The 13,048-nt window shown below is 44.5% G+C and overlaps 1 protein-coding gene across 2 annotated transcripts in view; it reads left to right on the forward strand.

Annotated features, from left to right (window-relative positions):
* The first annotated feature begins 1,143 nt into the window (after positions 1-1,143).
* Positions 1,144-13,048, forward strand: part of CNOT2 (CCR4-NOT transcription complex subunit 2) — a 93,903-nt gene continuing 81,998 nt past the window's right edge. For both annotated transcript variants that reach the window (XM_042872544.1, XM_042872545.1), the window contains exon 1: positions 1,144-1,245. The gene's annotated coding sequence lies outside the window, so the exon portion shown is untranslated. The remainder of the gene's footprint in view (positions 1,246-13,048) is intronic.

Below are 13,048 nucleotides of genomic sequence, written 5' to 3' on the forward strand. Positions count from 1 at the left end.
GTAAGACAAAAGAAAAGCTTATTTAACATTGACTTTTAAACGGACATGACACCTATGCTTGATTCATAGGCAGTGGCATTCAGAAGCTGGTCTCCCAGCTTAGGTAGAAGAGTGCTCTTCCAACTTCAGAAGCTTTTGACAGACACATCACCACAGGTACCAACGTTCCTTTGAAATCCTAGTGTTATGTAACCAACTGAATACTTATTGTTATGTGGAACTCCCAAATCAAACTTGACTGGTAACAACTGTGTGAAGTTACTGAAAGAAGATGATGATTCCTGGCCAGTTTTTTGTTTTCATTTTTCAACTTCATGATTATTTCCTAACAAAACAAAAAAAGAATTAGCATTAATGGATGGAGAAGCCAGTTGACAAATATCATGGGCCACAATCTGTAAACACTCGCATACAGGCTTAGCTTTGGTACTGTTCATTGTCTCATTGACTTCAAAGGGATTATTTGCATTATGAGCATTTTGTGCATCTGCATTTGCTGTACTGGTCCCACATGTGACATCACCACGTATTTTCACAGTGATAAAGAACTCCAGTCGTATCATCTAGGTAACTCATCCATTTTAATCATAATGCAGGCAGTGAAGCCTGCGTGTCCACCACGACCTCGCCAATACAGGAGACTCAGACTTTCACATAATTTCACTCATCAGGTCGGTGGTTCCGGACCTAGACACCTCTCAGGACATCCCACATCTCCAGAAGAACCAGGACACGTCCTCTGCACTCGTCACCAGGCCATGCTGCTCCCCCAGGAGTATGTCTGCGTGACCCCCCGGCACTCCGGCCTACACAAGGGGCGAAGGCCCCAGGGCAGCGGGGCCGCCTCTGCCCTCACAAAATGGGCGCCGACGGCGGCAGCGGCGCAGCCCCGCGTTCCCGCCCGCCGCAGGCCCGGCGGAGAGGCGCGGCAGCCCCACGGCCTACGTGCCCCGCCGGCCCCAGGCGCAGGGCCGCGTCTCCCGCGGGAGGCGGAGGCAGCGCGGCGGAGCGGGCCGCACTTCTCCTTCCCCCTTCTTCTCCTCCTCCCGTTCCCGCAACCCCGCGTCGCTCCGCAGCGCCGGGCGGCGCGCCGCTCTCCCCGCCCCTCAGCGCCGCAGCGGGCCGAGCAGCGGCGGCGGCGGGGTCACGGCGGCGGCCGGGTCAGAGGGTAAAGGTTGCTCCCCCAGCATCCTCCGTGCTGGATACTCAGCCATCTTGGATCCGCGGGACAAGAAAATTCATGCGGTGAGTCCGGCCCCGGCCGCCCCCTCTCCGACCCCCACCGCCGCCCCGCTCCCCGCCGCAGCCCTCCCGCGGCCCGATGAGGGGGGACCCGGCGGCGGCGCGGCCCGCGACGGGTCTCGGCGGGCCCGGGGCCGTCCCGCCGGGTTTCCGTTTGCTTTTGTCTCCGAGGGGAGCGGGGGGGACGCGCGGCGCCCGAGCCCGGAGCGCGGCCGCAGGCCCGGCCCTGTCCGCCGCCCCCCGTCCTCCTCCGCGGCCGGCGGGGGCCGCCGGGAGCCGCTCCGCGCTCGCCCGAAGCTGAGGCCCGGCCGCGCTCGGGCCCCGCATCCTCCGCGGCCGTCGCTCCGCCGCCGCGGCCCGCTCGGCCCGTTCGGGACGGCTCCCGCCCGCCGCCTCTCTCCCTCGCCGGGCCCGTTCGAGGGCCGCGCGGCCTCCGTTCCCCCCAGCACTCTCCCCCTCGCCGCCGCCGCCGCAGCCTCCCGCCGGGCCCGGCGCTGGTGCGGCCCGGCCTGTGCCGCCTGCCGCCGGGTGCCGCCGGGCCCCGCTGCCGGGCGGCGCCGTGCTGCCGGGGTGGCCTCGCGGCCTGCGCCGCCGGGCCTCTAGCGAGTCCCCGGGAGAGGAACGGGGTGAGCCGGGGATACCGTCGGCCTGCTTCCTTTTACAAATTACATTTTTTTTTAAATTTTTTATTTATTTATTTTTTTTTTTGCGTGTGTGCGCCTTTTACACTCTCCTCCTGGTGGCGGTTAAGGTGATGTGTAAACAGGTTCTGGTATTCCCTCAGACGTGTTGGTAAAACAAACTTGAAAAGGAACGATCCCCTGCAAGAATTTGCCTCCGTGCACGGTGTGCTTGGTCCGGCCTGGGGGGACACAGGGCGGTGGGTCGGGGTGGGAGCCTGTGGTGTGATTTGTGGGGCTGCAGCTGTGTCCCTGACAGAAGCAGGGGTTTGCTTGCATGTACTGCAGGTTGGAATTCCTGTGTTGTTGTTGTTGGTGGTTTCTTTGTTTGTAATTTGTTTTCTTCAATGAAGGTGGAGGTAACTTTGTTTTGGAGGCTCTCTAATGTGAGCTAGTGAAAATGCAGTGTTAGGCGTGGAGCAGCCATAAGTCTGTTTTATCAGAGAACTTGTTTCCAACTTTGCAGTGTTATCCCTAGAAGACAGTCAGAACTGTCTGTGTCTCGCTCATGTTCACGTGTGTGCATATGTGTGAAACTCGCACAGGTGAAGGTGGTGTTCCTGCTCCCCTGCACACTGTACCCTGTGGTGCTGGGGGCTCTGTCAGAGCCCCTTGGCCTGAGGAAGGGAGGTTGAGATGCTCAAACTGCTGTCGCAGCACTCTGCAGGAATCCTCGCCTTTCTGGAAACTTGGATTTGTTTCAGGCTGTTAAAACTTGTAAAGACCTGCAGCAGAGTAATTGTTTAGGTTTGCATTGCAAAGGCATCTCTACTTGGACCTGTATGGGTTGTTAGGTGTGCATTGGGGTACTTGGAGTTCTCTTAAAATAGTGTTTTAGTGGAACGTAACTTGCAAGGTCCAGTTTCATAATCTTTAAAGCTGTGTTCAGTGCCCCACTCCAACTGATGGTGAGAATTCAGCTGGCATAAAGAACTTCAAGGTGTTAACTGCTTCTAATCTTAGGAAGGGATTTGAATACTTGATACTAGGATCTGACCCACCTGAACTTGTAAGTGTGTTTCTGTTTCACTTTCAGGAAGCTGTTGATAAGAGTTTGCTAGCAGGTAAATCTGCTCTGTGCTTTTCTTCCAGAAAGGTAACGTCACTCTCAAAATCATCAGTAATACTATTACCCATCTGTGGGTGGATTCTACCAGCAGCGAAAGCAAAAACCCTTGGTTAAGAGCTAGCAAGAAAACACCAACCACTGAAATTTATTAAAGGTGATTTGAGTCCTCTTTAAAAAAATCTAATTGTAGAGAATTAGTATTCACTGGGAAGAATAGGATGGTTAACGTGTTGTTCCTTGGCTGCATGATGGCACCTGGAAGCCTTGGTCTTCATGTCAGCCCTATAAAGCTGTGCGTTCCTCTCAGGCAGTGGTAGCTTTCATGGACTATTTTTGCTGTATTTGCTGTCCTTCTAAATGTATTTCTGGCTAGACAGAAGTTGGAAACTTTATTGCATTTTGAGCCTCCGTTGTGTGGTTTTTGTATTTCTGCACTGGTGCAAGGGCCAGGCTGTGCTGTGACCATTGCGGGGTTCGTAACCTCGCTGTACTTTTGAACCAGTTGTGTGCCATAGGGAGGAGGCACAAAATATTTTCTAGCAGAGCTGTTGAAGACTCCAGAAGTGAGCATAATTTAAAGTACATTCTTAGTTAAAATAGATGTTGTTTGCACCTGCCTTTTTGACTCATCTGGAAACTTAAGGGAAACATTGACTTGCTTGCTTTGTTATGGGGTGCATAGGAAGTGCACCTAAGCTCCCAGTCTTTGTTCTCAGGTAGGTTCTGCTACTTAACTTCTTTGGGGTTATCTCTTCCTTTAAAGCTATAATGTGGTTGAATACAGATTTCAAAGGTACTTTAATGAGAAAACAAACAAAAACCTTGTTCATATATAAATAGAAAAATTCTCAACTTCTTGGCAGAATCCTTGCCATATTTGTTGTATATTTCTGAATGTTAGCTGAGGTACAAACAGGCAGAAAGCTTCTATAGAATCACAACACCATTATGTCAAAGTAGTGCTTTGGGCACAAATTTAAAGGATTACCCTCTAAATGATAGTTTTGAAATTATTTTTATTATGGTTATAAATAGTAAAAATTATACACAAATGGCAGTACTTCTTGACAAAAGGCAGGAAAGTCAAGTGGGATTGATTTTGCTTCGTCTGGGTTTTTGAGGTGCAAGTAAGTAAATTTAAAAATAAACAAAAAAGTAAACATTCTTCTATGTAGCAGAGACCTGTTTTTCTTTTTTTCTTGAAGTTCATCCCAATGTATCAGAGCAATTCCAGCAACCTGTTTCGCTTGTTCTTTCCCAAATAGGATTCAGTGTCTTTCTTTTCATTTTCTTAGTTTGTTTTCTGTTGTGCTTCAGCACCTACATTCTGTGTTTGTGTGTTGCACTGGTCTCCTGCCCTGGGTTCCTGTAAAAACATACGAACAACTGAAACTTTGTGGGTAGTCTCATTGACTTAAAAGCACCCGCTGGTGTGCTGACAGTTAACCTCTTACATCAGAGCTTTCAGGGCAGAGGCTGGGATGTTGACAACTCAGTCTACTTTTATGGAACATTGTAACAGTGTAGAAGGGGTTGTGTCCAATGAAGTTATTGTGCAGTGGGTTGTTTGGAGTTTTCCTTATTGAAATTTGTTCTCGGAGGTGTTTGTGTTCCAAACGTATGTTTCCATGCTAATTGGTAAGAGATTTCTGTATAGGAATTACAGTCGCTACGCTTTTATTTCAGCAATAACAGAAGACTGTGAACTTTTCGGATTGCTTTTAATTTATGTTGTATCTCTCATTTGTACTGTTATGCTGAAAGTTGCGTGTTGTATGGTGGTAGTTGGTGTTAGCTCAGAGCTGAGCTACTTCCAGCCCCAAATTGGGATGGAGATGATCCCCAGCCCCAGGAGGGTTCTGGGCCCCCTGTGCTGCCCTCCCTCAATTTGCCTTGAGGTAGCCTTGGTGATCAGCAGTGCTACAGGAACGTGGGTGTTACTGTTCCCTTTTGGCTTGCTCTGGTATCTGACCACTCTTTACAAAGTGTAACATGTTTAAAACTTGACATAATCAAGAATTTTTTCAGACACATCCTTCTTGTGGTGAGCTGTGTTGCGAGAGTTGTACTTATTGATGAATTTCTGATCAATGCCATAGTTTCCTTCTGCTTTCCATCATGGTAATATTTTCAGCATCATCCTGTACCCCATCTCACAATTCTTTTTGATTGCAGTCAGTAACTTTCAAAGCGTATTCAAGGCTCTACCTTCAAATTCTTTGTGCGTCTCAAATCAGCAATGGGTGGACGTAGGAGTCTGACCTGTAAAAAGCTATAGTTTATTTAAAATGAAAACTACTATAAACACTGCTATGTTTGTGGGAGATGAAACGGAAACTAGTGCTTGGTGTGACTCCCACTGAGCAGACAGAGCGGTGGGGGCTGAACAGTGGAGGCAGGGAGTGCTGGTCTTGTGTCGGAGTTACCCCCAAGGTGATGTGTGAGAGGTAAGTAATGGAACCCATTTCTAGCTGAGTTCTTGTTTGGAGCACTGGGATAATGCTTTCCTGCGTTTCACTTGGTTGGTTCAGGGGTTCTGTGGAGCTAGATGCCAGCAGTAGTGTTAATGTATGTACTTAAAGTAATATTTGTGAACGCTAAATGGTCCTATACTAAATTCCAGAGGTGGCTGTTGTGTTCTTTATCCTTACACATTTCAGAATTTTATGTTAGTGACATTTTTTCTTACTATCTAAAGACTCTTGAAAACAAGAGATTTCTAGGCACCAAAAAGAGATGGTGTGACTAATTATATTAAAGCAATTGCAACAGTTACAAACTATGAAGTCTTGCTGGTAAGTTTTGTTGGCAACAGCTTGGCAAACAAGTTTTTCTAAGGCCGTCGTGGTAACACTGACAATGATAACATAGCATCATCATACATTATCTTTTCTTTCTAAGGATTGTCTGAAGATTCCTGGCCTAGAGCAACATAACTCATGCTTTTATCGGTGGACTGTGCATTTGTCATACAGCTATATGACTGTATGAGGTTTTTCCTTCAAGTTTCAGTGGAACACTATTTTTCCATCTTCAGCTTATTAGAACTTCGCTTTGTTTGAGGCACTGATTATTCTTTGTATCTATTTTTAATACGTTTTCCACATTCTAATTTTGAGAACCATTCTTGCAAAGGAAGTGTTGCCAGGGAATTAAAAAGATGGGGGGGAAAAAAGGGAATGCCAACTTGTCTTCCATTGCCTTGGTGTGTAGGGGACTCGCTCAGATGTGCTTGGTGTCTTCCACTATTGGGTAGTGATGTAAGTGCTGAGGAAGTTGCATATAAATGTTAAAGCAGAAAATGAGCTGTGAAGCAGGTTATCTTATGTAATGACCCAGTAGGCTAAGGAGTACATAGAAGTGGGTCTTTTCTCTTCTGTAAAGCATATGCCATGCTTTGGAGAATGGAGAAGAGCAAATCAGAAAGGTTTTCAAACAGAAGTCAAAACTGCATGGCTCCAGTGTTTGAAGGGCAGAAGAGGTGATGAACAATTCTGAACTCTGGAAGTGTCTTGTATAATGTTGTGCTCACCTGTAGGATTGTTTGCAGTAAAAAAAAAAAAAAAATTAAATGTTTTAGGTTTCTGAATTATTTGTTGACTTTCTGGTGATGCCAGTACTGTTGTTGATACCTGGCTGTGTGATGTATTTTTTGCAACGTGTCAAAAGCATCGTCAGAAAATACTTTCAGTATTTTGTACTGCAATCTTAATTTGTTGATTTATGTATGTGGTTTGCACACTTCAAGTGAGCGAGTTCAATATCAAACTTATTAAGGTCAGCATTATACACTAGAATAAGTCAGTATCTTGTTTTATTTCATGGTGAGAATTTGGAGTGCATTTGGATTCCTGTGCTGTTGTGGTATGGAGGTAACATTTTGGGGGAAACTTTCTGACCCTTGCAGACTGATGTGCTTTGGTAGGTAAAGAAGTGAGTTTTGTATCCTCTGATTCATGGGAATTCATAAGCTCTTATGTAAGAACTTGTATTGTGGGACATCACTGGGGACATAAGAAGTATTCAGAATTTCTTGGAGGGATGAAATGTAGTTTTAAAGGGATTGGTATTCTTCTGAGCTCTCCTTATGTCAGGTTGCTGTGTACCGTGGCTGTCAGCAGTGTATGCTTTGACAAGTACTATTTTTCTTAATGATTTAATTAGGAATTTGCAGAATGTTCGCCTTATCCATGATCCTAATATTTTCTTTCTTTTTTTTTTTTAAGGATGTGTAACTCTAAAGGATGCCTTTTATGATTCTGGCTGATTCTTTTTTTTTTTTTTAGGGTCAGTTCCTAGTACTAAAATAAATTTGTTTTTATAGCAACTTGGTAAGTCACAAACTGGGATGCCTGGTTATGGGTCTGTTTGGCAAACAGGAATGAGCCACTGTGAGGAGCCACCTGCAACTGTGCCTCACCATCAGTGTGTGTGCAGTCCTGCCTGCAGCAACGCTGGGCCCATATGTGCCAGGGTGTACCTGTGTCTGGTTCATAAAGCAGAACCTTCTTGTGAGGTGTGTTTTAAAGCTCAGTAGATGAAGCAGCATCATCTGCAGGCCGTGCTATTAATGTCATTAGCAAAGAGCCTGGAGGGGAATTGTGTAGGCTACGAGCGAAGAAACAGCAGTAGTAAAATCTGTTGATAGTAGGATGTGCTTAATGGATTGTTTCACGACTGCCTGCAAGAAATAAGGGAGTCAGTATTCAGGTGGGATTGTTTTGAAGAACACTATGATACGTGACCGTGAAGTTAGCTGTAATTTTACTTTATTTTTTAAATAGGTAACAATGAGAGGACTGTTGATAAGGAGAGCTGGTGAGCAAAGAAGAGCGAAGCTGGATGTAGGGAAATGCATGCTGACTTCATTCTGCAGTACTGTGCTTTTTTTTTTTTTTTTTTTAAAAAAAAGGCAAACGTTGTAGAAGTTTTGATTCAGCTTTTCTCATTTTCTCTCTGATTTGTGGGATTGCTTCATTTGTCTGTCCCTCCCACTCAGCAGTGCGTGTGTAGAAAAGTGTATGTATGTATGTAAAGTACACATAGTTAACTTTTAACTCAGAAATTAAGCATTTAACTTACATGCATGGAAACTTTCATCAGAAAGAATTAGATTTCAAAGTGTGGTCCTTCAAGCCTCATAAAATGTAACCGGGTACAGGAAGTGTGTCAGAATTATTGCAGCCTCTCAGAGAACTGCTCAGAGCTGATGTGGGACAGATTCTGCGGGCTGTGAGCACATGCAGACTTGCAGAGTGTCTGCACCACTGCTCTCTTCCTTGGAGCAGGAGGGAGTGAGAAAGTGACTTGTGAGGAGAAGTGGAAAAAAGGGAAGGAAGTTGAGGGTCATCGTGGTGTGGGAGAAATATTAAGCAACAGAAGAAGAAAGCTGCAGGAAACCGGTTTTTATTAGTTCTACCATTCCTAGAAAATGTCTGTGCTTAGGATCAGCAGGATCAGTTTTGTGGTGGATCCAAATGAACTTGCTTAGTCTCAGCTGGTTGGATATTTTGGGGGGATTGGCAGGAGAGAACTCCAATTGGAATCTCATCCCGTGCTTCAGCTGAGCAGTTGTTCTTTGTGTGCGTTGATGTAACTGTCCGTGGCTCGGCAACAGATTCCAGTGCAGTACTTAATTTTGTAATGTGCTTCTAAAAATAAGCACCTAGTCTTATGTAACACCTCTTGTATTGTTAGCACCTAGAGGCTTCATCCCCACCGGCGCAGAGTGAAGTACAATTGCATCCTACCTGATTTTCTTCAGCATGGATATTTACATCTGAAATACTTTCCCTGACAGTGACTGTGGCCAGACAGTACTTTTGCTTGTGTTTCAGGAATACCAACAACGTGGTTTGCACAGTTGGATGAGTTACTCCCCTCCATTTGCTGTTCTGCAGTATCATTTTGGTATATCTGAGAGAACCACCAATTTGAAAGAGCTGTGTGGTGCTTGAGATGTTTCTTTCTATAATTTAAAGAAGCACAGTGGATTCCTGCTCACAGGTGCAAGCACTTCACAAGTTGCACTTTTTGAGGCATCTCACATAATCTGTCTCTGCAGTGGGACTGCAGTGGTTATGAAAATGTGTGGATGCTACACATGTGAAAAGACAGTAATTGTATTAACACAGCTGTGATGACACATTTAAAATATGCTCAGGAGTAAACCTCAGGGTTTTGGTTTTTTAGTATTTCAGGTGACATTCATAATCAAATGGCATTATTCTCTTAGATATGGCATTATTCTGTTACATACTCGATGCCTCTTGCTGTAGCCTTAGCTATGCTCTCTTTAATGTGACATCTGTCATGCTTTTTGTGCCACTATTCCATTTTCAATTATGAATTGAATTCAGGTTACAAATAATGTGTTGTTAAATTAAATGATGGAATGCATTATATCTTGCTGACCGGGGGGTGGCACCTGTACAGAACAGACTTGTCATATGTAAATAATTTATGGGACAGGAATTGGATGTGTCAAGAATTACAGCTTTAGCAGAGCAGCTTGATTCTCATTTTTCACCACTTCTTGAAGCAGGTACTGTATTTCTATGTTAAGAGCGCAGCTGGAACTACAGAGTAGAGGATCAAAAGTTGAATCTGAAAATATGAGACCAAAACAGAGAGGCATTTCTTAGTTGTTCTGATGTTGTATTTATAAAGTTTTCTGTAGCATTGTCTAGAGCCAGCACAAGTGCTTCATTTCATGAGGTCCCTCTCCTTCCCTGAGGGTTCCTGAGGTTCAGAGATGAGTAAATTGAAGAGGATCTGGGGCTGAAAGAAATCATTCAGTTTCTTCAGTAGCTCCCAATTTTAAGAAAAAATTGGGCATTGTAGATGCTTTTGGTGGTTGTTTTATCTGAGCAATTAAAGTAACTTAATTTCCTAGCAGTGTCTAGATCAGTGATTTGGGGCTTGGGAAGTGCTGTCAGCCCTCAGACATCTTTGCAAACCGCAGATGTCACCAGAACAGATTAAATAGAATAATTATAATTGTAATGCATGGTATTTATTGCACCAGTGGCCCGTGCTTCGCTCTGAAGGTTACCCTTGGTGATGTATGGATTAACTTTGTCCTTCCTGAGGCCAAACAGCATGTGTGTATATTTGGATGGATAGACGGGGCATTTCTGTGTGGATAGGTCTTACTTCTACATCACACTGTGACTGTTCAGTGGGCAGAGGCAGTACGTGGCAGTGTGTCGCCCAGCCTGTCGCCCTGTGCCTTCTCCAATTGACAGAGGATCTTTAGAGAACCCTCTTGTCCTCACCTGTGGGTTAGGGAAAAGCCCAGTGAACTCCGCACCTCCCTTTGTGAAGGCCTGGGGATGCCATCCCCTCAACGCTTGGTGGGGAGGAAGGCCTCCTGTTCGTGGGGCCTGTCTGTGCCTCTGTGTGAGTGAGGAGCAGGATGCCTGGCTTCAAGTTGTTATTCAGCTGTGCTTCATTGATAGCAAAGTTTCTGCCTTTTTTTTTTAATTATTATTATGGGCTCTAGAAAGAGCTTTGGGGTGCGGGTGGAGGTGTTTATGTTACACTCCTCACACAACTTGCTATCTATCGAAGTTCTAGATGGTTGTGGAAGATATCGTGCCCCCACTTCCCTCTCTAAATTGGGTGAAACCATGACACATCAATTTTCTTCAGTGGCTGTCCTTTTGAATTACAACCTGCAGAATGAATGGCTGGTCTTCTCATTGATTACTGTAGAGTAGGAATAAGCTGACATTCCTCTATCATTGCCCTTGCTGCAGCACTTCATAAAATTGTGTGGGTATGTTTTCATCTTTACAAAGTGTGGATATTTGGGTTGTGAACGTGTTTTCTGTGGAAACTCTTAGTCATTAATAATTGTAGTGACACATTAAAGTATCTCTTACTGCAAAGGGAAAAATTGTGAGAGTGACAGATTTCACTTGGAAAGTAAGCTTCTGAAATCGGTACGCATTAAGAGCATTTTATCCTAAACCAGTTGTCAATGCTAAACACGAAAACTGAAACAGAAAAAAATGAATGGGGGGTCTTGCCTAACCAGTTATCCTCATGCTTTGTAGTGTCAAAGCCAGAAAACATCAAGTTTTGACTTGTTTAACCGAGCAAAAATCCCTCTGGTGTTGTGCTGCTTCTCTCTGACTGCAGCTTACTGCTGTTATGCCCACATGATTATTATTTGCTTTTCTTCCTCTGAAGAACCACTTGGTGTTTTTCTCTTACAAGTGACAGTCCTCTCCTGTCAGGGTAACCATGCTGTCCTGGAATGAGATTGAGGGCTGCTGGTGAAATGGATTCCTTGTGGATTCCAAGGCGAGTTGTTGTTCAGTGCATGCCATCCACGTCCTGCTTTTGTTAGCAAACCTAACAAAACCTGACCTCTGTGGCCGCTGTAAAACTTGCAAAATAAAACTGGCAAAAAATCAGTGATACAGAAGACTTAATGACTAATGTAAATATTTCCCTTGAGACTTGTAGTGATACTTTGTAATTATCCCCGTGTTATGAGGAGTTAAATTGGATTTGGGGTTGATGCATGACATGTTAGTGTTAAAAATCTATATTACACTGCTGAAGTGCTCGTATATCCATTATATATTCATTTTTTAATAATTACTTTTTTTTTTTGTAACTTCAAACGTGCTTTGAAACTGTAACTATTAAAGATTTGCATTTTTTTTCACTTAGTGCAAGGAGCTTTAAATTGGTTTACTGTATGAACTGAGAGAGGAAGAGCTGTGTTCCTTGAAGCGTGATGAAGGTGCTCCAAGTGCTAGTGTGTGCGTATGCTGCTATGAGCTTAATTTGTATATGAAGATGAGCGTTTTAGGTAAACACCAAAGACTTCAGCTGCCCTTTTATTTGTATTCTGTGTTCTCAGAAGTTCTGTGTCCTTTTTCTGCCTTCTGTAGTCTTCTGTGTGGTTTTCTTGTGAGGTTGTTGTGTTGGTTTTTGTTGTTGTTTTTCTTTTCTTCGTCTTTTACCTTCTTATTCTTCGTCACTTCATCACTTTTACCATCCTTAACTGCAATTTGAGATTGAAAAGCAATGTTTTGGATTCTTCTGTTGTTTTTCCTCATGCATAGTCTCTGTGTTGTTACGTTGTAAGGTCATAAACTGGGAGGGATGTAGTGTACTGTTTATATGAGCACTATATGAGTGTTACAGACAAACCCCTCCTTCGGCCCTTACATAAAGCCCTGCTCAAATGAATGTCAAAGTTGCAGACTCAAGGCTCTCTGATTTTAAGAATTGCTGGAGTGAAGGTTTTCTTTCCCATCTTGAGTCAGGTTCCATCTGTGTTATTGCAGTATTGTGACCAAATGCTGCTTTTTCCCAAGGGACTTTGGCCTCATTTGTTTGACAAGATGCGGTGTTCACTCACTGAGTGGGTAGATACTAAGGGTTTTAAATACCATTTTTCAGACAAGGCGATCCAAAATCAGCAGCTAATTCCAGATTAATGTTTACTTCCTGGAAAGGGAACTGAGATATTGGCTTGCTGGGGGTGCTTCTTAAATTTCCTATCAGAAATACCTCACCTTTCATTCACAGTTGTGAAAGGTTAATGCTTCTGCGTAGACTCTTGAATTACTTTAAGCAGAAAGCACTTTCGGAAATCTTTGTGTGGCTCTCCAAATGTTACCTTAAAAAAAGAAAAAAAGGTCTTAAGAGGCAGGCCTAAAATCAGTATGATATGTGACATTTACACATCTTAGCCAGACACGTTGTTTTCTTTCTGTAGCCCTCTGCCTCATTAATTACAAGGAGACAGAGGCACATCTTGACAGTGATCCCTGGTCACTTGGCCGTACACCAGGAGGCTGAGGAAATCCAGCAATGGTGGGTACGGCTCCAAGCTCTGGAGCTACACATGCTGTAGTGGCTGCATCTCCGGGGCTGCCCGCCAACCGCATCTCGCACGTCTGCCTTCTCACTGCTGTTTCTTTTTCTGTTCCTGTTCGGACCTCTTAGTTCCTCTTTTTACTTTACTCCTAGCCTGCACCCTAGCTGTGTCCCCGATGGCGCACACAGGGTTTTTTTGGAGAATTCACCTCTC

The sequence above is a fragment of the Lagopus leucura genome, unplaced genomic scaffold (assembly GCF_019238085.1).
Source record: "Lagopus leucura isolate 7727_CA_CO unplaced genomic scaffold, USGS_WTPT01 Super-Scaffold_100008, whole genome shotgun sequence".
Lineage (NCBI taxonomy): Eukaryota > Metazoa > Chordata > Aves > Galliformes > Phasianidae > Lagopus > Lagopus leucura.